The sequence below is a fragment of the Spinacia oleracea genome, chromosome 6 (assembly GCF_020520425.1).
Source record: "Spinacia oleracea cultivar Varoflay chromosome 6, BTI_SOV_V1, whole genome shotgun sequence".
NCBI lineage: Eukaryota > Viridiplantae > Streptophyta > Magnoliopsida > Caryophyllales > Amaranthaceae > Spinacia > Spinacia oleracea.
The window spans coordinates 41,272,420-41,295,223 of record NC_079492.1 but is presented as its reverse complement, the minus strand read 5'-3'; the positions used below and the strand labels follow the sequence as shown (position 1 = coordinate 41,295,223).

The 22,804-nt window shown below is 34.8% G+C and overlaps 2 long non-coding RNA genes across 3 annotated transcripts; one reads left to right on the top strand and one right to left on the bottom strand.

The window, feature by feature from the left end:
• The first annotated feature begins 3,272 nt into the window (after nucleotides 1-3,272).
• On the top strand, nucleotides 3,273-4,860 carry LOC130462697 (uncharacterized). The gene is made up of 2 exons (XR_008923374.1): nucleotides 3,273-3,877; nucleotides 4,500-4,860. It is a non-coding gene; the product is annotated as an uncharacterized lncRNA (long non-coding RNA).
• A 3,554-nt stretch (nucleotides 4,861-8,414) lies between these two features.
• LOC110793276 (uncharacterized) lies at nucleotides 8,415-21,398 on the bottom strand. 2 transcript variants are annotated; one of them, XR_008923536.1, is made up of 4 exons: nucleotides 21,217-21,398; nucleotides 20,626-20,791; nucleotides 20,450-20,537; nucleotides 8,415-8,795 (listed from the first exon to the last, which is right to left on the bottom strand). It is a non-coding gene; the product is annotated as an uncharacterized lncRNA (long non-coding RNA). The 2 variants fall into 2 exon arrangements; XR_008923535.1 differs by having other exon boundaries at nucleotides 20,639-20,791.
• Nucleotides 21,399-22,804: the final 1,406 nt, after the last annotated feature.

Below are 22,804 nucleotides of genomic sequence, written 5' to 3'. Positions count from 1 at the left end.
ATTAAGGGCTTAAATAGTAGTAGCAGTAGCTTAGAGGTGGAAGATTGATGTCCGTAACTGTCCATGTTTTCTTGCAGTTCGCCTTAAAATCTGGATTCATTCCGGATGCATGGTGGTAGGAAAGAATCAAGTTATTTTTCTTGTTGATCATGCTGTTTTTGTTCATGCAAATTATCTCAGAAAATCTTGTGTGTGCTTTCGTTATGAAGGTTTGGTGAGTAAGACTGGTACTTGAAGGTCGAAAACTTACAAGTATTCTGACTATTTTCAGGAGCCACTTTGGCAATTGCTTTTTATTTTTTTTCAAACACCATATATTTTTAAATGAGACTATATACTGTTAGAAATTGATTACTTTCCATCTATTCTAGTACTATTTCCTGTGGTTAATAACTGTGGGTCTCTCGGATGTTGTGACTTGTCATACAGTTAGTTAACCTCTTTCATCTTAAAAATCCAAGCAGAGCGGTGGAAATGGTGCAACTATTTTGAAACATAGGAAGTATTTTCTACTACTCGTATGATTTAATTTGAAGAGATTTTGAATTATTTTATGAAAATTACTCCGTAGTAAGTACAGTTGTGAGGTTTGACACACCAAATACGCTGAATTACTCAAGCTGGTTTCACCTAAATCAGATTCTTTAGCCAGTTTTAGGATATCCCTGAAGTTCAAACACCTAACTTCAGAAGTTTAAAAAAGATACTCACCTAGCACAATTTTATTATTTTTGTTATTTTTGTGATAATATTCCTGACATGTTATTTATATGCTCAGTTAAATACTGTGGATGTCATTATCAGACTATTTTTGTGATGTTACATTAGCACTGTGAAATTTTAGTTCTGTTAAGGATGAATATCAATTCAGAGTTTCAGACCTGTAGCATAAACACTTGGCAATTTAATAATGTTGATTCACTTGATTGCTACTTTTACGCTCCATATTATTTGGTCGCTTAACTAATTCATTTGTTTATTTTTGTTATCTCATATCATCCATCACTTGAATGTCGATGAATTTTTGAGGATCCAGTTTAAAATACTCGCCATCCAATTGTTGAGGTTCAATTCTGGTTTTGGGGAATAGACAGATTAGATTTTCACACTACATAATTAGGTTTTAGATCAAAGAAAAGGGGTCACCTGTTAGGCTGTTAGGTAGGTGATAATGTTATAGACTACAGATTATTATATGTTTATGTCATTTCATCATCCTGATAATTGAAGTAATTACTATACAAAACCACAATCACGATGCAAACTGCGAAACATAATCAATTCAACCAATACCCCTATACATAATTCAACCTTACAAAATGCAATTGTTCTCCTTATTCCATTGTGAATTTGTTGTATAGATAGTTATCATCATTCATCACTGATGCTCTGTATCTGTGGCATTCATTTCTGCAGGGGATGTACGTTGTCCATTTTGTCCGAGTCCTGCTACTGTAAACTGCGGTATTTGAAAAGTGTTAGCAGCTTCAACGTTCATTCCACCTCCAAAATGGCACCCTTTCACACCATCACAGGTCATAGGCAGGCAGACCACAGGACCACGCTCGTGCTCATTACTTTTACACTCAGTTTTCTGACAATCACAATTACAGTTGCAGTTGCATTCTTCACGCTTACCACCTCCATCGCCGTGGTGGTGGTTTTTATGTTCCTCGGGTTTTGCACCTGGAGGCATTGTCCATGACCACCCAGGTTTCGATACATCTATGTCAGGAATTGTAGAAGGTTGGTGTTGGTTTTTCTGATTCTGTGCAGAAGAAAGATGCAGCAAATGGGAGCTTATTAGGAACAAGAAGCCTAAGTGTGCACTTCTTCTTAATCCTGTCATTGTATTACTATTAATTTACCTTGATTATTGTGATTTTGGGGGTGTTCTTATATAAAAAGTAAAAGATCAATCTGGATGGTAAATTAGTAATACATTCTTTGCATGCACTTGTAGTTAATTTCTAAGAAATTGTTAGGTAAAGTGCATTCTTTTGCTTCCAATATGATTATTGATTATTGTTCTTTGCAGACTCTTTATCTTGTTCTTCAATCGGTTTTTAATGGGATTCTTGATGCTTAGGCCATGGTTTTCTGACATTATTATATTGTACTACCACTAATGTACTTGAAAATAATTTCTTAATAGTTGAGATTATTTTAAGAAAGTCGTCAATAAAGTGGCGATTTCAGAAAGTATAGGTGGTGGGTCACTCCTTAAAAATTAATGAAATATTAACTGAAATTAAGTTTTAAAAAATATTATTGAAAAATAAACTAAAATTAGATAATTTTTTTGGCAAGTGGGGTCACGTGACTCCACTTAAAAACCCTCCCACCGCAACCGTTAAATATTTCACTTGGGGAGTTGTGTGTTAGACCCTGATTTCAGGACCTTATTAATTATTTTAGATAATCAAATCAGAAAAAATAAGTTCAGATCACATCATAAAAAATAAGTTCAGATCAGACCAGATCAGACCCGGATTATTATTATTATTATTATTATTATTATTATTATTATTATTATTATTATTATTATTATTATATAATATATTATTATTATTATTATTATTATTATTATTATTATTATTATTATTATTATTATAAATCAAATGCTAACAAAGTCAAATATTTTACAAATAGTTAGTGGGAAGCCGAGATACAATCTGAGCTCCCACTCCTCTGGCTATAGCAAAACCTATCCTGGTGAAAATATGAGCAGCAGCACGAGCTCCAATGTCCTGTGTCCTAGAAAACTTCTGAATCCGCTTCAACAACGCAACAACATCCTTATCCAGCTCCCCCAAAGAAGAGAAAGAGAACAGAAGAAAGCCATAACCAATGGCCCTGCAACGTGCTTCGTACTTGATCCGCTTCCGAACAGCCATCAGTCACAACCCGGCCAGGAGCAAAGCCAGACAGCCCAGATTGTGTCAAAAGGAGATGATCCCGTCAAGGCAACACACACATCACAGCCCTGATCCCAAGAGTAGAGCAACACGTCTGCTGGTCGGAGAGCTCCGTCGTTCCCTCCAGATAGACCAATATCAACCTCCTTCCGCGCCGAAATTCCAGACCGATAACAAACATCAACAAGGGTATCCCGAACCACATTATGTCGATGTTTAATACCCACCATGCCAGCACATGACACCGCAAGATCACCAAAGATGTCTCCCGCAAAGACCCTGGAACAAGCAGAACATGACACCGCATGATCACCACATTATACCATTGTTAGTATTACTATTATTTTACGGTTTTTTCATGAAATGCCCCTGAGGTTTGCAATAATGCACCAAATACCCCTGCGCGTTTCAAAATTCATAGAATACCCCTATTTTTCCGTACTGTTCATTAAATGCACCTGTACTTAACGGACGTTAGCCTGCCGTTAGCTGTGTTTTACCATTCTACCCTTAATTCATATTTGGGGCTATTAAGGATGAAAAACCCTAAAGAAAATCAAAAAAAAAAAAAGAATCTCAATCTTCTTCGCTTTCTCTCTCATCTCCCCTGTTCTTCTTCCTTGAATTCTACTCAAACGCTACAAAATCTGGGTGTTCTTTGGGTGAATTCGGGACAAAAAGGGGATATTTGAAGCGATTTCGATCTCACCCCCAATTCATCAATGGCAGATTCACCTCAAATTACTCAGAAACACAAGGCTCCATGAGGGTTCGATCTCACCCCCAATTCATCAACAGCCATTGATCTTCTTCCAGTGATTTGGTGGTGCAAGTGGTGGGAAGTCCGACGAATCCACCATTGTCGCCGACGAAGGTTGAAGGCTGGCCAATTCCGCAAACTCCAAGAAGAGGAAGGAACCCGAGAAGTTGCAGAAGGTTGAAGAAGTGGGTCCTGTTTGGTGGGTTGAAACTTCCAAGAACATCTCCCTTCATTTTCAATTCGATCCAGATGGTCAATTCTCTGCTAATCTCTCTTTTTTCTCTTTCTCTTGGTTTCGCGTTTGTAATTGTGGTTGCAAATTTGCAGGGAATAAAAAATTTAGGGGTACTTGAGATGCAAATTGCTTTTATTATTTTGTATATTTATTGAGATTGGTGGGATTATTGGAAATTTGAAGTTTAGTTTTTGAGAATGAGATTTTTGGGTTGTGTTACTTTGAGATGAATTTTTGTGGAAATTTAATTCAATTTAACATGATAATTTGATTTTGTCTATTTTTCCTTCCTTTTAATGATAGATTCCAGAAATGAATTTGTTGTCTACAGATCCCTTAATATTGATATTCTGGATTGTGGATTAAGCCTAATTAGTAATTTACTTGTGAGTTATCAGGAGTTCGTATTAATGTTTGTTTATTCAGAGGTTTAATTGGTTATTTTGAGGCCTCTAAACATGGAGGATCTGAGGCAAGCAAAGAATCAAGTAATGAATTGTAAAATCCAAGAATATGAACTTGAAAATTTATTTCAAACACTATATAAAATGTTAAATCTTACAACTTTGCACTTCCTGTACTGCAGTTTCTGATAGTTTTGCTTATGAGGGTGCAGTACTGAACGAACTAAAGCAGTGGAAGGAGCTCTATGGAGAAGGAGGGTCAAGAAATGAGCAACTTACTTACTTCTTATAGGAAGGTGGTATGGAGAAGGCGGGTCAAGAAAGAAGGATCAGTTGTAAGAGAACTCTGAGTCCTCTTTGGCAATAGATACATATCATAAGGCACTGAAGGAAGGTTATGTAATTTGTATTTCTTGTTAAACACTTTTGGTGGGCGAGTGGGAAAAAGCGAGTTTTAGATATAGATGCAACGAGGGCTTACATATATCTACTTATACCGTATTCTGTATTAAGAGTTTGCTCATGTTGTATAAGAAAAATAAAGCCTAATTTAACTTACAATTAATTTATGTACTACCAGTTACTGTGGCAGTAGCCATTTGTATATTATGTCTTATTTAACTTACAATTAATACTTGTTCTATCTCTTCTAAGTACTTGAATTTGAAACTGAGTGTCTAATGGTTAATTAAAGTTGGTTTGCATTGCAAACTTCTTCTGTTTATTAATGGAAATTTGTTACAAACTGCTCTACTTCATTGTTACTTTGCTAGGAAAATTAGAAATGCAAAATAGCCGTTAGATTCAAATTCTGCAGTTTAAAAGCAGTTTGGGTATTTGGTGCAAACAACTTTATAAATAGGTGTATACTATGCAAAAACTTTATATGTAGGTGTATTTTATGAATTTTAAACATGACTTAACGGAGGACTAACGGAAAGTCATAATAGGGGTATTTGGTGAACAGTTTTGAAAAAATAGGGGTATTCTATGAATTTTGAAACGCGCAGGGGTATTTGGTGCATTATTGCAAACCTCAGGGGCATTTCATGAAAAAACCGATTATTTTATTACTATTATTTTATTACTATTATTGCTTTAATAAAAAAGAATGTTGTTGTCGGTGCAATTAAAGTCTATTATTTAAGGCATACAAAACATTCAAATTCATCATGTCCAGATCATAACTGATCTGTACAGATCATGTCCAATCATGTTCAGATCTGCAAAGATCTTGTCTAGATCAGATCTGATCCTTACAAATCATGTCCGATCCTTACTTAACCAATGTGTTTAGATCAAAACCGATTTGTACAGATCGATCATGTCCAGATCAAAATCGATATGTCTAGATTAGAACTGGTCTAGATATCGACTTTGTACAGATCATGTCCAGATCAGAACTGATATGTAAAGATCATCACCTGATTAGAACTGATCTGTATAGATCATGTCCCGATCAGATTTGATATGTCCAGATCAGAACCCATACCTGTAGATCAGAACCCATATATTCGGATCGAACTATCTAGATCATGTCTAAATCTGTATTGAGTTTTCAAGATCATGTCCATATCAAAACCCATATGTCCCGATCATGTCCCGTATGTCCAGATCATTTCCAAATTTAAACCGACTTATTTCGATCAAAAGCGATATGTCCAGATCATGTCCAAATCAGAACTTGTCTGTACATATCATGTCCATATAATGTCCAGATCAAAACTGCTCTGTATAGATCATGTCCAGATCTGTACTGATCATGTCCATATCAGAACCGATCTGTCCAGATCATATGCAGGCCATAACCAAATTTGTACATATCATCCCCAAATCAAAACCGATCTGTATAATTCACATCCAGACCAGAACTGATATGCCCAGATCATAATCGGTCTACCTAGATCATGTCCAGGTCTATCTAATCTAAGGAATAGTTAAATCACGAGCAAAGTCAAATAAATAATAACAATACTATAAATTTGTGTAACATATATTTTATACGTAAGTCGTTTATTATTAATAAATGTAGATTTTTGTTTAAACTTAATTCTGAAAAATCAGATCAGATCAAACTAGATCAGATCAGAAAAAATAAGTTCAGATCAGAAAAAATAAATTCGAAACAAACCAAACCAGACCAGATCAGATCAGGAGAAATAAGGCGAACTAAACGGGCCTAGTCCCTTATAATTACCTCCAGCTTCTCTCTCCTTCAAAAATCTTTATAATACGGAGAGTGAACAGGGCAAATCAAGAAAACACGGTGTAATTGGTGTTCGTGTCAAATAGAAATCTTGATAAAAGCCGTTGACACTAAACATGTCTCGATTGATTTTTGCGTGACGTATTTGATTAAACAGATTGAGTTACACTTATTATGTTGAAGTAGAAATAATGTCAAATAATCTTCTACAAATTAGTCACTTAAGATCAGTTTTTTACTATTATCTCAATCCAGATTATATAAGTTGGAGTAATATTATATTTACAAACTTTTATATAAGACGGTCTTACACAAAAGATCACATCTGTGCCATATAAGTTAAGCAATGAAACCAATTAGTTAAACAATAAAACAAATTAGTTAAGCATTATAATCAATTAATTAAGTATTGAAACTAATTAATGAAGCACTTAAACCAATTAGTTAAGCAATGCAACCAATTAGTTAAACAATCAAAGTGGTCTTTTCGGTAAGGCGGTCTTACACAAAAGTTGCCGTATTATATTGCGCGATCAAGTTATAATTTTATTTTTTCATATTTACTACCTTTTTAGTTTCATATTTTTGTACTTACCATCTTATAAAATGTAATTTCATATTTATCACCTTAATTTTATGGAACGTTTGTATTTACCACTTTTGAACAGATTTCATCTAATTTTCCGTCAATGTGGGCCCCACTTAACCAATTTATTTTAATTTTCCTCTTCATGGTTAGGTTTCCAACTAAAAAGGTTAGGTAATTAGGACCTACGTTGACGGAAATTTGGATGAAATTCGTCAAGAGGTGGTAAATATAAAAGGTTTCGTAAAATTAAGGTGGTAAATGTGAAATTACATAAACTTTTGTGTAAAATCGCCTAACGGTTAGACCACTTATTTGGTACTAACTAAACTAAAACATAACTAAAAGTAATAAATCTCTATTATATAAGCCAGCCCTTGAGGGCTTTTTAGTAAATTAACTTTTCGTGTCCCCCAATAAAATTACAATAACACCCTTCACATGCTCACCCAACTACCCTCCACGTTTTTAAACAGATTTCTCAATTTTGAAAACTGAAATTTTAACAATAAGGAAACCTTAATTAGCATATAATCTCTCCCTGTAATCTCTCGCCAAATCAGGAAAGGGATTTAAAAATCCCAATAATCTCTCCCTTTAATCTCACATCTCACGTCATTAAAGAAAAAAGAACCAAATAAAATTACAAATTGATTACAGTTTCCAAAAAATAATCCCTGCAATCTTTCACCTCTCACGTCAGGGAAAAAAAATCAAACAAAATAATAAATTGATTACAATTTCTAAAATTACTAATTATCTAATTCTCATTCATCAAATCACTGTAAACCGAGTTCCATCAGAGAGTTCGTTGATAGCAAGCTCCACCACTGCCAATACATGTAAGTACACTCTTCTCCTTGATTCATATGCACAAAATAAAAACAAAAATTTGTGTTAATGGAAATATTCGACTGAAAAATACATGACTTGCATCGATTTGTAATTTTATATAGAAAACGGGTCATTGCAACCTAATTGATTATTCATTATTTTTTGCAGATGAAATTGGTTATTGCAATGAGATTGATTATTCATTAATTTTTAATTATTCAAGAAATCTGAAATAAATAATTTTAATGGTTGTTGCAGATTTTAAGTTCGGTTTTTGTTTAATTATTTCAGATTTTTATTCATGCTTTTATCTTTTCTTAAATCTGATTAAATGTCCATATCACTCAAACAAAATTATTAACTGATTATCAATTTATAAATTTTTTACAAAATTTATAAATTGATTACCAACATCTGATTAATGTCCATATCTGTCAAACCAATTTACTTATGTTTATAATATTTTTTATAATATAATCAATTTACCAATTTTCAGAGTGCTTAATTTAATTTGAGATATTATAATTTCATTAAAATCATGAAAATCTGAAATAAATAATGGTTTTTGCAGGTTTTACGTTCGGTTTTAAGTTCATCACGCATATATACAATTACCAACGACACAAGGTATGCTCCCCGTACAATTATGCATGCTTCTGTTGATTTTAATTAATTATTACAGATTTTACATCATGTTTTTAATTAAATAAGCTGTTATATGATTTTAATCTATAATTTCAAATTTTATTAGTTTATAAAAGAAAGAGAGAGAAAAAAACCCAACTTTTTTATCGTCAGCAGTTGCATCAACAGTCATCCATCCCAATATGATCGAAACCCAGAATACGATTTCTGCAAATACAATAACCCAGAAAACCCATATAAATTAACCCAAAAAAAAGTTAAATTAAAAAGTATATGCCGACACCAATAAACCCTATTATTATTGTAATTACCCAATTGAATGCCAATTGAAAATAAACAAAGGAAAGTAATTTTGTGAAAAAGTGAACCTAATTGAAAAAAAATCAGCCTCATTCTAACTTTAGTATAATGAAAACATTCCATTAACATTCAATGAAGTATGAAAAATATAGTCTTTTTCTCCGCATATCCTTAGCATCACAATTCAAGGAATGAGAAATATACTATTTATTTGTTTAATTACTTTGGGAAAATGAAGAACACACAATATCCTCAATATTCATACCTAAAAACTAAGATGTCCAACCCCACCACTCAATTTATAAGACGGCTAATATAAGCCCCTCTAACTTGCTACTCTTAGGCTTCTCTTGGCAACATATACTACAAGAATATTTTAGGAGAAGTCTTATTCGTCTCTAACTTCTCTAATCCTACAGCTTATTAGAAACCTTAAAGGCATTAGCTTGAGGTATTCGCCACAGGATAATTTCAAAGGTTCCTACTGGCACGACAGTTGAAAGTTTGGAATGTACCGATAATGAGATTTTTCAATTGGGTCAAATGAGAATCTACCTAGCTACCCATAATACTTTGTATGTTTTAATGCCTCCTTAAGTTTTTTATGGTCTCTCTGGGAGATGAAAAAAATCCAAGGATGAATCTCCTAACACGAAGCTAATATTAAACACACTTGCAGTCTTTTAATCAAGATATCCGTAAGGATAAAGGACACTTTCAGATTGCAGCTCAGTTAGTCCATACACTAGAATTTGAGGGAATTCAGTTAAACTTATACAATAATTTTCCTTCCAATGGCTGTGATATGTTTCTCTTGACAACTTAAACAACCCATCAACTAAGAAAATATCAATACCACAAACTATATAACGCAAAATCCAACCAAAATCTTTGAAAAAAATCACCTAAATATAACATCATCTCAGAAAATATCAATTATATTTTAGAAATTATGATTAATTTCGCAATAACACAAACAATATAACACGCAACCCCACAAACTGAAGGAAATAATGCCCTTGGTCCAAGTATGCATTCTATGTTAAGTCTAATAAGTGCGGTTCAGTATTAATTAACAAGTTAATAATTCAGTGAGATCAAGTGAGCTGAATGCCTAGCTAGAGGCCGCTTCAGTTCAAGTGGAATTAATGATATTAATCCACAACTTACTCTTGACTGAACCCGTAGGGTCACACAAATAGTACGTAAACGGATCAAGTATTTAATGGCATTAAATACTCTATCTATGGATATTCGGAATCGACGGATCTTGGTTTCAGTGGGAGCTGAGATCGTCACAAGCAAGAAATGAATACTCCGGAAACGATGATATTGCCGGAAACGGAAATATGGATCGTATCGGAAATATAAATATTATCCAAGTCGTAGATGTTGCCGGAAACGGAAACATGGTACGTATCGGAAAATATTATCGGAAATGGAAATATTGCCGGAAACGGAAATATTGTCAGAATCGGAAATATTGCCGGAATCGGAAAATAATTCCGGAAACGGAAATATTAAATATTTGTTCGAAACGGAAATTAATTCCGGAATCGGAAATATTAAATATTGTTCGTATCGGAAATGAATTCCGGAACCGGGAATTTAATCGGAAGCGTATCGTACGAATAAGCATCGGACGAGGTCTGCCGGACGAGGGCCCAGCACGAAGCCAGGCCATCGCCCAGCAAGCCAAGCGCGCCACACGAACAGCCAAGGCCACGCCAGGCCCGGCTCAAGGCCAGGCCCAGCAGGCCATGGCAGCGCGCGCATGGCGCCCCTCGTGGGCTGCTGTGCGTGCGTGTGTGTTGGTGTGCTATACGAATCCTAAAGCTATCAGGTTTCGACTAATGATTAAATTCCTAAACCTAAAAGGATGAATTAATTAAATAAGAATTCTATTAGGATTCTAGTTTAATTAATTCGTATCCTAATAGGATTACGATTCCCTTTCCATACCTCTATAAATAAAGGCCTAGGGTCATTATTTTGTAGAGAGTATTCAAGTATTCAAAGTGATTTTGAGAGAAAAAATTCAGTCATACAATTGCCTATAAGTGCCGAAAATTCTAAGTACCTTAAGGGCGATCCTAGTTGGTCAAGCTTAAGGCGGATCCGGACGTGCTGTGGACTATCTACGGAGGGACGACACTTGGAGTCCTAAAGACTTGTTCTTGTTCGGTTCGGGCGCAGCTAGGGAGGGCACGCAACAAAGTGTATGCATCTAAACTATGCTAAATGATTATGTGTAAATAATATGTTTTCCTGGCTTTATGGTTTTTCCGCATGATTTATTAATTGTCATATGTATCATAACCTAACAGTGGTATCACGAGCCTCTTATTATTTTCATAATCTAAATTGCATGAACATGGTTAAATATTACAAATTTGCAAGAATTAAAAGGGGTGATTAATTTTCGTAATTGTTAATTAATTGCAAATTGCGTTTATTTAATTATACGTACGCAGTTTTTCGGCAGTTTCTTCATTACTCATCCAAATCGAGTGATTTTTGTGTCAATTCCGCATGTAAAAGGCATTCTAAAATTTTGACAAATTTAATATTTTTCGGCCGAACCCAGAATTCTCAAATTCGAAGCCTAACTATGACTTTTCGGAGGTTTTAGTTTTTCGAATGCAAAATTTCGTAAATTTAAGATGTTAAATTAAATATTTGTGATTCTTGTTGATAAATCTTGAATTTTTGATTGACCTACTGTATATGTTTAACAAGTTTGAATGCCTAGCCTTGTTAATTATGCAATCTAATTTGTAATTATGATTAATTTGTTGAAAATTGGAATAATTTAGAATTAATTTGATTTTCATAATTAATTATAATTTAATTAGATACCTATGATTAAAAACCACCATAAAAATTGTAAATTTATGTTAAATTTTAAATTTTTATGACCTAGACTTGAATCCATGTTAATCGGAAATCAATTGAATAATAAATTTTCGATTTTTCGCCCTAAAATTAGGAAATTAATATTATTTATTAATTTGTCATTAATTTTGAATATAAATTTTAAATTTTTATGCGATTCGCTCATATAACTTGCACGCACAAAGCAATGGACGCTACGTGTTACCCTTAAGGGGTGTTGTATAATGTGGGCATGTGACGACGAGCAAGGGAGCTCGTCGCCCATGCGGTACGAATGCAATGAGCAAGGCCATAGTGCACGAGCACAAGGCAGCAGCCCTGCCTTGTGTCGTGGGCTATGTGCAATGGGCGAATGGGCGAGGGCGAGAGCAAGGCACGAGCTGTCGCGTGTGGGCAGCAAGCTAGCTGCGCCACAGCGCGCACTGCCTCGCGCGCAGCGAGCGTAAGCTCGCGTGCCACGAGTGCTGCGCCAAGCATCGATCGCTCGCGCGCAGCGAGCGCTATTGTGCGTGCGACGAGCGCTGCGCCCAGCGATGGCGTGCGAGTGCTTGTTGTGCGTGCGACGAGCGCTGCGCCCAGCGATGGCGTGCGAGTGCTTGTTGTGCGTGCGACGAGCGCTGCGCCTAGCGATGGCGTGCGAGTGCTTGTTGCGACGTGCGACGAGCGCTGCGCCCAGCGATGGCAAGCAGCTTGCTTGTTGCGACGTGCGACGAATGCTGCGCCCAGCGATGGGCTGCGGCAGCATGCTCGTGCATCGAGCGCTGGCGCGCGCAGCGAGCACCAGCTCGCGTGTTCGATTGATGCCTTGCGATGGTGAGCAACAGCGATGCGACGCAGCGCATTGGCTGCGCGCACATGGCCAGCGATGGCTGTGTGCGTGTGGCCCATGGGCGTGCGTTGCGTGGGATTGTTGCGTTGCGATTAGATCGTTTTGAAATTTTAATTTGAAATTTTCAGTTTACGTAATTTTAGTCAATTTTAAAATTAATAATTTAAATTATTTTCTTGGATTTTAATTTTGAATATTGTAATTATAATAAATTTTATTTATTCTAATTATTTTACTAAAATTAAAATCATGAATTAATTTAAATACGACTGAAATTAAATTAAACTTTTTGGATTCAATTATAAATTTATATGAGCTTTAAATTTTAATTAAATTTGTATGTTTCCGGTTAGACTAGAAATACATTTTTATGTTTAAAATTAGTAAAGCATATGAATTTATTGGTTTAAGTGGGAGCCCTTTTTAGTCATATACTCTTGATTAGGTCTACAAATCCTTAAGGTTAAAACAACTTGATTAGAATTAATAAGGACTGAATAATTGGTAGATTATTGGTGCCCTTGATTAATTGCTGCAAATGTTTATGTGATGCATAATGTGTTTTACTAACCAGCTGTGTGGGCCATTCATGATAATGAATGGGTGAATGGTATATATTGTATATGTACTGTTTTGCAGGTTATGAAGTGACTAGTATGGCGCAAATAGGATAGAAAATATGGTCTGCGTACCATTAATTTGAATGTAATTGGTCTAAAGTACCAAAGTTGTTTTTCAATTCAAATATGGTCTGCGTACCATCAAATAGTTGTAATTAGTTTTAATCATAGCTTATCCTATTTGAAGAAAATGGTTCCTCCCATGGAGATTTTCAAGACGGACTTTGAAGTTAAAGCTTCAAGATGAAGCCGGGCCATACTAGATCACATTTATCTTATGCATGCTTTAAGTTATTTATTGTTTTAAATATGTCTTAATTATGCATGAGATTGTGGATTGATTATGTTGCATGATTAAGGATTTTAGTTCACTTAAAATCTAACCAACATAGTAAGAGCCTTAAGTTCCAAACTTAAAATTTGAGTTATAAGGTGCCATGCCAAAATATACACTTGCTTGGATATCCTTTACATCAATCTAGTAATAGTTTTCGCTCAGCGAGGTGTTACTTATTGGTCCTAAAGGGGCAAGGTACACAAATAATTGTGAGTACATGTTAGTTTTGGTGAAACTCAACGATATAAGTAAGGAGTCCTTTTATGTCGTGGCAAAATCGATAGGTTTACCTAATAAGTTCTTAGATGTACCTATCAACCAAGAGTAGTTTCTAGACTATTAGCAAAAGGCTTTTGCTTACCTAAAATGTTTTAGAATTGAGTCGACAAACTGTGCTTAATTCTTCAATGGTTTTAGGGTCTTGGAATCATTTTATTCACACCTGCCGGAACAATAAATTCGAATAAAATGCTAATAACTTGTTAAAATTGCATGATTGCTTTTCAAGTTATTACTCATGATAAATGTTTAGACTTTGCATGCTTCAATGTATGTTTTAATTATTGTTTATAATTAAATATCTTGCACTGCAATAAATCCTTTTAGAAAGGTAACAGTAAATTTCCTCGATTGGTAGTGAATCCAAGAACGATTCAAGGAAAAGAGAGAAAATGAGCAATTTAAATGTACGTTTCTTTTAGCGACTTTTATGGTTGTTTTCGAGTATCAAAGTCGAATGGCAAACCAATTGGTGCTTGTGAATTCAAAATACAATGTAGTTTTGAGATCATAAAGCATTGAGCTTAAACGCTCAGCTTTACCAATGGTTAACAACCTAATATCTTTTTCCATGTAATTCTCGAATGAGTTTAGACCCTAGACATTAAAATAGATCGATGCTTAGAGAACTTTAGAAGCTTCTGGTAAGATCATCTAGTTGAAACAAAATATTCAACATAAATTAAAATGGTAAAGAACCTTGTTGGTGACATTGGACATGTCTAACAAAGTATAAAAGTCAACACTAAAGAATTCAATTCTTAAGACTATAAGAAAGGGTACAAGAAATAGGAAAACGAGGAACAAATGAAAGGAATTTACGATTCCGTTTCTACCTATAAGTTTATGTTTAAAGAGAAGTGACCTAGCAATCAAACTTCCTTGGTATCATATACCGCTTGAGGTTCTTACTTCGGTAATAACTCAAACAATGGAAGCTAGGATACACTAATGACCTACAAGTGGGAAATGAAGCATGGCAATGCTACATTAGTTGTAGGGTCATCTAGTTTGTTTTAAGTCCTTTCAAAGGCTGGAACTTAATGGCTATTTTGTTCCATAATCAACATACCTAAATTTCTGTTTTCAAACACAGAAAGACTCACATTCAAGAAAAACAAAAACAATGTTTGTTTGTTTATTTGAATGAAATGGTCAATTACAGGTTGAGTCAATATGCTTGATTAAAACAAACAACTCTTTAAAGAACTTTACTAGGTTCAAATCAAACCCTTGATTTGAGTTCCACTAATCTTTGGCATTGTTGCTTAGACCATATCAACAAGTTAACATTCAAAAGCTCTATTTTGATGGACTTTTGAAAGTTCATTGATTTCTAGATCAATCTAAGACGAATAGTCTTACTTGTTGAAAGTAACAAAAGATATGAACTATTGTTAGAACGCCTAGACAATAGAGTTCAAAGCTAAAGAAAGATTTTATGACTTTATTATTTCACATGGATTTGAGTAAATATAGGTTTATTTACTCAAATGTGATATAAGTTGAATCTGTTTGGCTAGTTCAAAGTTTCAGAAGTATAAAATCCACTTGACAAGAAATCATAAAGATCTAGGTTAGATCATGTTGATGATTACTTGAGACCAAATATGATCATCAATGATTGTGTGTTGTAATTTCACAATCTAGGTCCATAAGATATGGCATATCTTAGTTGGAATAATCGAAGTCAATTAGTACTTGATTCGATTAATGATGAATCATAAAAACTTTTCCTATAAATTCTAAAACAAAATGCTCAACTACCACCAAACTAAACCAAATTCGTCAAAGCTATTGAAAAGTAATTTCAGAATAACTTTTCATAAAATATATCTAGAGAGTTGCAAAACTCAGTGGGAGCTTAGTGTTTGTCATTCGACAAACTAAGGCCCAAGTATAGATATATGTTTCATTGTGATTTATTCAAATGAGACACAAGGGTATTGTTTCTACCACGAATTTTTGAGAACATAATGTTTGTTTGCTCGAAATAATGTCCTTTTGGAGATTCGTTTCCAAAATGACAAGTGGGAGAAAATAGACCTCGAAAGTCTTCGAGGCGAACAACAAACATAAACGGACATTCCGAAGGCTTTTCGAAGTGCTTCAGAAAATCCGAACTTATTCTGTAAGGACTTTACAAGTGGCTTTAAAGAATAGACATCTCTTAGAAGACTTTACAAGTGCTTCAAGGAGAACAGAATATTCAAAGGACTTTCAAGTGGCTATTGATATTCTATTGTTTGATACCCAAGTAGGCATAGAGTTCAAATCACTGAAACTATGAGATTCTTCTATTAGATAGTGAAGAAACATGGAGTTCAGGTCACTGAAACTATGCAATTCTTTTATTAAATAGTGAAGAAACCTACAACTTGCAGTCAAACTATTATCAAGTAGATTAATGAGTCTGTGACCTGTAAGAAAGCTATGACGAAACCCAGATTCCCTAAAATGGTTAGAGGCCATATATAGACTCAAATGTTTTAAATGGTTAGAGGCCATAAAACATACTCAATGTTTTGATGAAAAAATTAAAATTTTGTTGATTTGCAAGAATAGTTTCACACCTATTGGTTGCAAGTTTGTTTTAAGGATAAAAACCATCAAACATGAAATTGTATTCACACACAAAGCTAGATTAGTTGCTAAAGGTTACAAGCAAATTCACGATGTGGATTGTGTTGAAACCTCATGCAAAATCGTAATGCTTAAGTCTATAATTCAAGCAATGATTGCATATTGATACATATGGCAATTGGATGACAAAACGTATTCCTCAATCAAATGTTGGAAGAAACTATGTACATGGTATGTCATAGGATTTGTGGATCCAAATAATGCTTGAAATGAATGCTAGCTTGTGAAATCTAAGTACAGATTTAAGCGAGCAATTGGGAATTGGAATTGTATTTTAGTGAAGCTAATAAGTATTTTAGTTTCATAAAATGTACATGATTCTTATAGATATATAAGAAGTTTAGTGGGAGTACATAAAACTTAATTGGTCCTATGTGTATCACACACATATCTCTCTATTGTGAAATAACATTCAAATGCTAATGACTTAGATTTGAAATTATTCATCAATGATGGACCAAGGCGAAACTTAGTACATACTGGGTATTAAGATCTATTTACAAAGATCTTATATTAATGTTTTGGATTAAGTAATGGCATTTACTAAATCAAACACGAAAGACTCCATTGGAGATATTCGACCCATGTGAATAAATCTAAGTAAAGAATGTTTGAACTATGTATAAGCATTTACTAAGTTAAACATCAAAGAATCTAAGTAAGATTCTTAACCTATATTATATGTCAAAGAATTTAGCTTGATTTAGTATCTAATGAAACTAGATGAGCTAAAGTTACATGAATAGAATTCAATTGGGAATTATTCTGCAAAAGAATTTATCATGAATGATATAATATGAGGATCGCCAAAAACGTATCGTATGACTTTAGGCATGACGAACATATACCAATCTCTATTGATCTAAGTGAAGATCAACTAGATTGAGATCAAGAATACTTATGGTACTTGAAGAGGTACATAGGAATAGTTCTTGATTCAAGGAAATAAAGATATGCTAAATATTGATGCTACACGCATAAACACTGGCAAAGGATCAAGCAAGACCCTTTGGAGTTAACCATTGATAAGGACGAGCTATAGAGCATCGTGTTTTGAAATGGCAACATGGATCGGAGACCATGAGTTGTTGCGTGGGAAATTAAAATATTAATTTCTATGTTCTAAGATACAGTTGGAAAGTCTTCCACATATCTGTGAACTGCTTGGATAAGCAAATCCAAATAAAGCATCACTAGCAACCTAAACAGTTGAAGTAAAAGTACTTATTGCCTAAGAAGCAATAAAACAGAGTTGTTTATATTAATGAGTTCTTCATTGAACTTGGGTGGATCACATGTCTGCTAACTTGATGGTTCTTCATTGCAAAATGCGTAGAACCACTATCGAAGTAAGAAAGACTAGATCACATAATAAACAAACTCAAAAGATCTTATCATCATATCTCGAAAAACATTCGATGAAAAGGATATTAAGATTGGCAAATCATGATAACTAAACCTATGCAACAAGTGAGAAGCAACACTCACATTGTAGCACTGGAAATCAAACATAGCTTTGAAATTCCATGAACTGTTTTAAAGATGGGTTTAAGGCCCATGGTTGTAAAACGTTGGGGTCGAACATTTATCGTATATGAAATGTATTTTTCATATTCCATTTAATCTTGGTTTAGTATTAAATGATGAGTCCCTTCAATTTGACGATATATTCAAGATAGACTGCCAGGACCAGTCCTGTGACTAAGAAATGTCTATCAAGTGAACTTGAATGTCAAAAGTTGAAAATGGTCCCTGGTCGGAGTTTTCTATAAAATTGGACGCATAGAAAACGTTAGACGACTAGAATGCAAGATGACTAGTAGTTCTGTTTCTTGAACTATGTGGACATGGCAATGTCATAATCATTTGCATAGATACTTACTTTGGGAAGACTAGTATCGGACAAGACCGATGAAACTTTACTGTAAGAGATGAAAATCTGTCATAAGTAAATTTCATTAAATTATTAGACACTAAATCCTCAATACCTGAGTGATTTGAGATTACTTGTTTGAGAACTGGTTGCTTTGACGTTGACCAACCGTCGCACCGTAAAAGGAGGCTATAAAGGCAACGCTCAGGTAATCACCTATCAAACGAAGTCTAATCTCAAGATCGCAAGATTGGGATTGTCCTCCCATAAATCGGGATGAGATGCTTAAAAGTTGTACAAGGCCACTCGGAGAGCTAGAAACTGTGAAATGCATGGCCGTGCTCGGATGAATCATAGGCTATGATTATCTGTTTATTTGATCAGTTGAACTCTGAAACCGAGGAACACCTCTGGACATAATAAGGATGACAACTCTTACCTTATGTTCAAGAGCAAGCATCGAGCGACAAAGGAATTAGGAAATGCACACTTGTCCCTAAGGACAAGTGGGAGACTGAAGGAAATAATGCCCTTGGTCCAAGTATGCATTCTATGTTAAGTCTAATAAGTGCGGTTCAGTATTAATTAACAAGTTAATAATTCAGTGAGATCAAGTGAGCTGAATGCCTAGCTAGAGGCCGCTTCAGTTCAAGTGGAATTAATGATATTCCACAGCTTACTCTTGACTGAACCCGTAGGGTCACACAAATAGTACGTAAACGGATCAAGTATTTAATGGCATTAAATACTCTATCTATGGATATTCGGAATCAACGGATCTTGGTTTCAGTGGGAGCTGAGATCGTCAAAGCAAGAAATGAATACTCCGGAAACGATGATATTGCCGGAAACGGAAATATGGATCGTATCAGAAATATAAATATTATCCAAGTCGTAGATGTTGCCGGAAACGGAAACATGGTACGTATCGGAAAATATTATCGGAAATGGAAATATTGCCGGAATCGGAAATATTGCCGAAAACGGAAATATTGTCAGAATCAGAAATATTGCCGGAATCGGAAAATAATTCCGGAAACGGAAATATTAAATATTTGTTCGAAACGGAAATTAATTCCGGAATCGGAAATATTAAATATTGTTCGTACCGGAAATGAATTCCGGAACCGGGAATTTAATCGGAAGCGTATCGTACGAATAAGCATCGGACGAGGCCTGCCGGACGAGGGCCCAGCACGAAGCCAGGCCATCGTCCATCAAGCCAAGCGGGCCACACGAACAGCCAAGGCCACGCCAGGCCCAGCGCAAGGCCAGGCCCAGCAGGCCATGGCAGCGCGCGCAGCGCGCGCAGCAATGGGCTGCAAGCTCGCGGGCTGCGCGCGCGCGCATGGCGCCCCTCGTGGGCTGCTGTGCGTGCGTGTGTGTTGGTGTGCTATAAGAATCCTAAAGCTATCAGGTTTCGACTAATGATTAAATTCCTAAACCTAAAAGGATGAATTAATTAAATAAGAATTCTATTAGGATTCTAGTTTAATTAATTCGTATCCTAATAGGATTACGATTCCCTTTCCATACCTCTATAAATAAAGGCCTAGGGTCATTATTTTGTAGAGAGTATTCAAGTATTCAAAGTGATTTTGAGAGCAAAAATTCAGTCATACAATTGCCTATAAGTGTCGAAAATTCTAAGTACCTTAAGGGCGATCCTAGTTGGTCAAGCTTAAGGCGAATCCGGACGTGCTGTGGACTATCTACGGAGGGACGACACTTGGAGTCCTAAAGACTTGTTCTTGTTCGGTTCGGGCGCAGCTAGGGAGGGCACGCAACAAAGTGTATGCATCTAAACTATGCTAAATGATTATGTGTAAATAATATGCTTTCCTGGCTTTATGGTTTTTCCGCATGATTTATGAATTGTCATATGTATCATAACCTAACACAAACATCTTAAAAAAATATCACCTAATCATAAACGGGAATAGATATGAAACAGCTACAAGTAAAGATTCACATGAAATTAAGAGCAATAATTACAGGGAGGAACACAAGTTTAACAACGAAATTCAGGAGGAAACATGATTTCTGATTAAAACTTAAAAGCCAATCATATTCTAGAAATCATACCTTGAACTTCAGTCCATCCACAATCCCAGGTCCTGATATAATGCGAGCATTGGTTATGTCAGTCCAATCCAAAATGCCATAAATACCTCTGAAACAAGCAATGTGGTAAGCTCAGAGAAGGCAAGTGAAAGAAGAAAACATTAAAACTGAAATACAGGAAAATTATGATCTCTTACCCCTCATACTTACGTTATTGCCAATATCAGCAAATTTTACGACCATCAACCCTTCATACTTACGTTATTGGCAATATCAACAAATTTACGATCGTCAAAAATAAGGAATCCACCCATTGCTGCCTCAACCCACAAATCTTCTGCCAATTTCACACAATTGCACAACCTGTCACGAAATTCAGTAAACGAAAATAAAAATTAGATCAAATCATCCTACAAAAATTAGATTTTATAATCAACAACTCCCAAACGAACTCGACAGAGTAGATATTACCTTGAACTCATTTCCACAAAATCAAGATTGTGCATGAAGTAATGAACGATTAAAACCCCCCAAAAACATCATTCGGGCGTATCTTATAATGAACAAAACCTAAAAAAACCCCAATCATTCGAACAAACCCGAGAAAAACCCAAAAAAACCCAATCATTTCCCCCAACCAAATAATGAAATGGACCAAAATAATAGGTATACACCAAGATACAAGAGATCATAAAAATCGCTAAATCAACTACAGATCAGGCGATTTGAACCATAGACAAACCCCAACACCATAGACAAGTTAATTAACGAATAGGTGAGGAATATACCTGTGCAATCGACGACGTTTCTTACGAATTGAGATAGCAAAGACAAGCGAACTATAGGAGGAGAGAGTGTGGATATAGCTGAGTTCCTCCTATTTTCGCCATTTTTGTTCAGATCTTCTTCTGAGTGGTTGGAGAGCATCGCGTGTACAAGTGAATTAGATAAAGAGGTGAGAGAGAGGAACAGATATTCGCCATTTTTTGTTGATCAGAAGAGAGAAACGAAATAGGAGGAGAGAGACAAAGACCTCAAAGGCTTTATTTGGTTGGGAGGAATTGGAAGGAAAAGAAAAGAAAGGGAAGGAAAAATAACGTTTCTTATATTTGGTTCAAAAAGTTATATGGGAAGTGAAAGGAAATGAAGGGAATTGGAAGGAAAGTTCACTGTATAAAAGTTTCACTTTCCTTTCCTCCCAAAATTGGAGGAATTTGGAAGGAAAGAAAAAATTAAATCTGTCAAACAAAATATTAAAGCTTAAACACACGTTTTTTCTTTCCTTCCCTTCTCTTCCTTTACTAATGTTGTACCAAACATGGGATTCCTATCATTTTCTTTCATCGTACCAAACATGGAAAAATATATTTTATTTCCTTTCCTTTCTCTTCCCTTCCTTTCTCTTCTCTTCCCTTCCTTTACTAATATTGAACCAAATAGGGCCAAAGAGAAATGAGAGTGAACCGGAGAGTTCTTGGAGTCTCTGTAGTTGACGGAGCTTTCTAGGTCACCCAACAAAAATAAGTGTGGTTATGATTGAACAGTGAATCTTACTTTTCAATTAAAATGCAATTATATTAAATTAAATGAGTTACGATTATCAGGGTTTTCATTCGAGAGAGTAGTAGAATTGGGTCTTATAATTATGCAAAGAGATTTAAAATTGTATTTCTTATTTCAATCATTTTTATTTTAAATACTTACTTTACAATAATGTCGCGTGTAAATTGTTACCTTAGAACTATTAATTTTCTATCACTGTATAACTAATTTATTCATCTACATAACTTAATATTTTTTGTGATATAGATATTCATATATGGTGTAAGTTTATGTAATTGTATTTTTATTCTCAAATATTGTTACAGAGCTCCACTGATTTGCACCTATGATGTTTTAAATTACAGTAATCGAGGAACAACTAAGAATACAGGGTAATTATTTTTTTCGATGCGGAATTAGTGTTTTATATTAGTCAATTTATATTATGTTATTTTTGTATAACGTAACATTTTTTCTTTGTGTGTGTTTTGTTTGGTAGGGTAAGGGCGTATAATGCACTATTTTCTCGCCTTCAAGTTGAAAAATGCATCGAAAAATGTTTCAAAAAGGGTTCATATATATACTTCGTAGGAAATAAAATTCTTTTGATGATCGAACTTTGTAAACATTTTTTCTTGCTTATTATTTGTGGTGATTAATTATAATAACACAATTTTAATTTGTGTATAATCTCGCACGCATAGCGTGCATATAAGACTAGTTCATAACTAATTGAATAACAAAATAGTTAAGGTATAAAGACAAATAGTCAAATTTATGAGTCGAATATTTATTATTTTTTAACAAACTTATTATTAACTAAAACTCATAAAA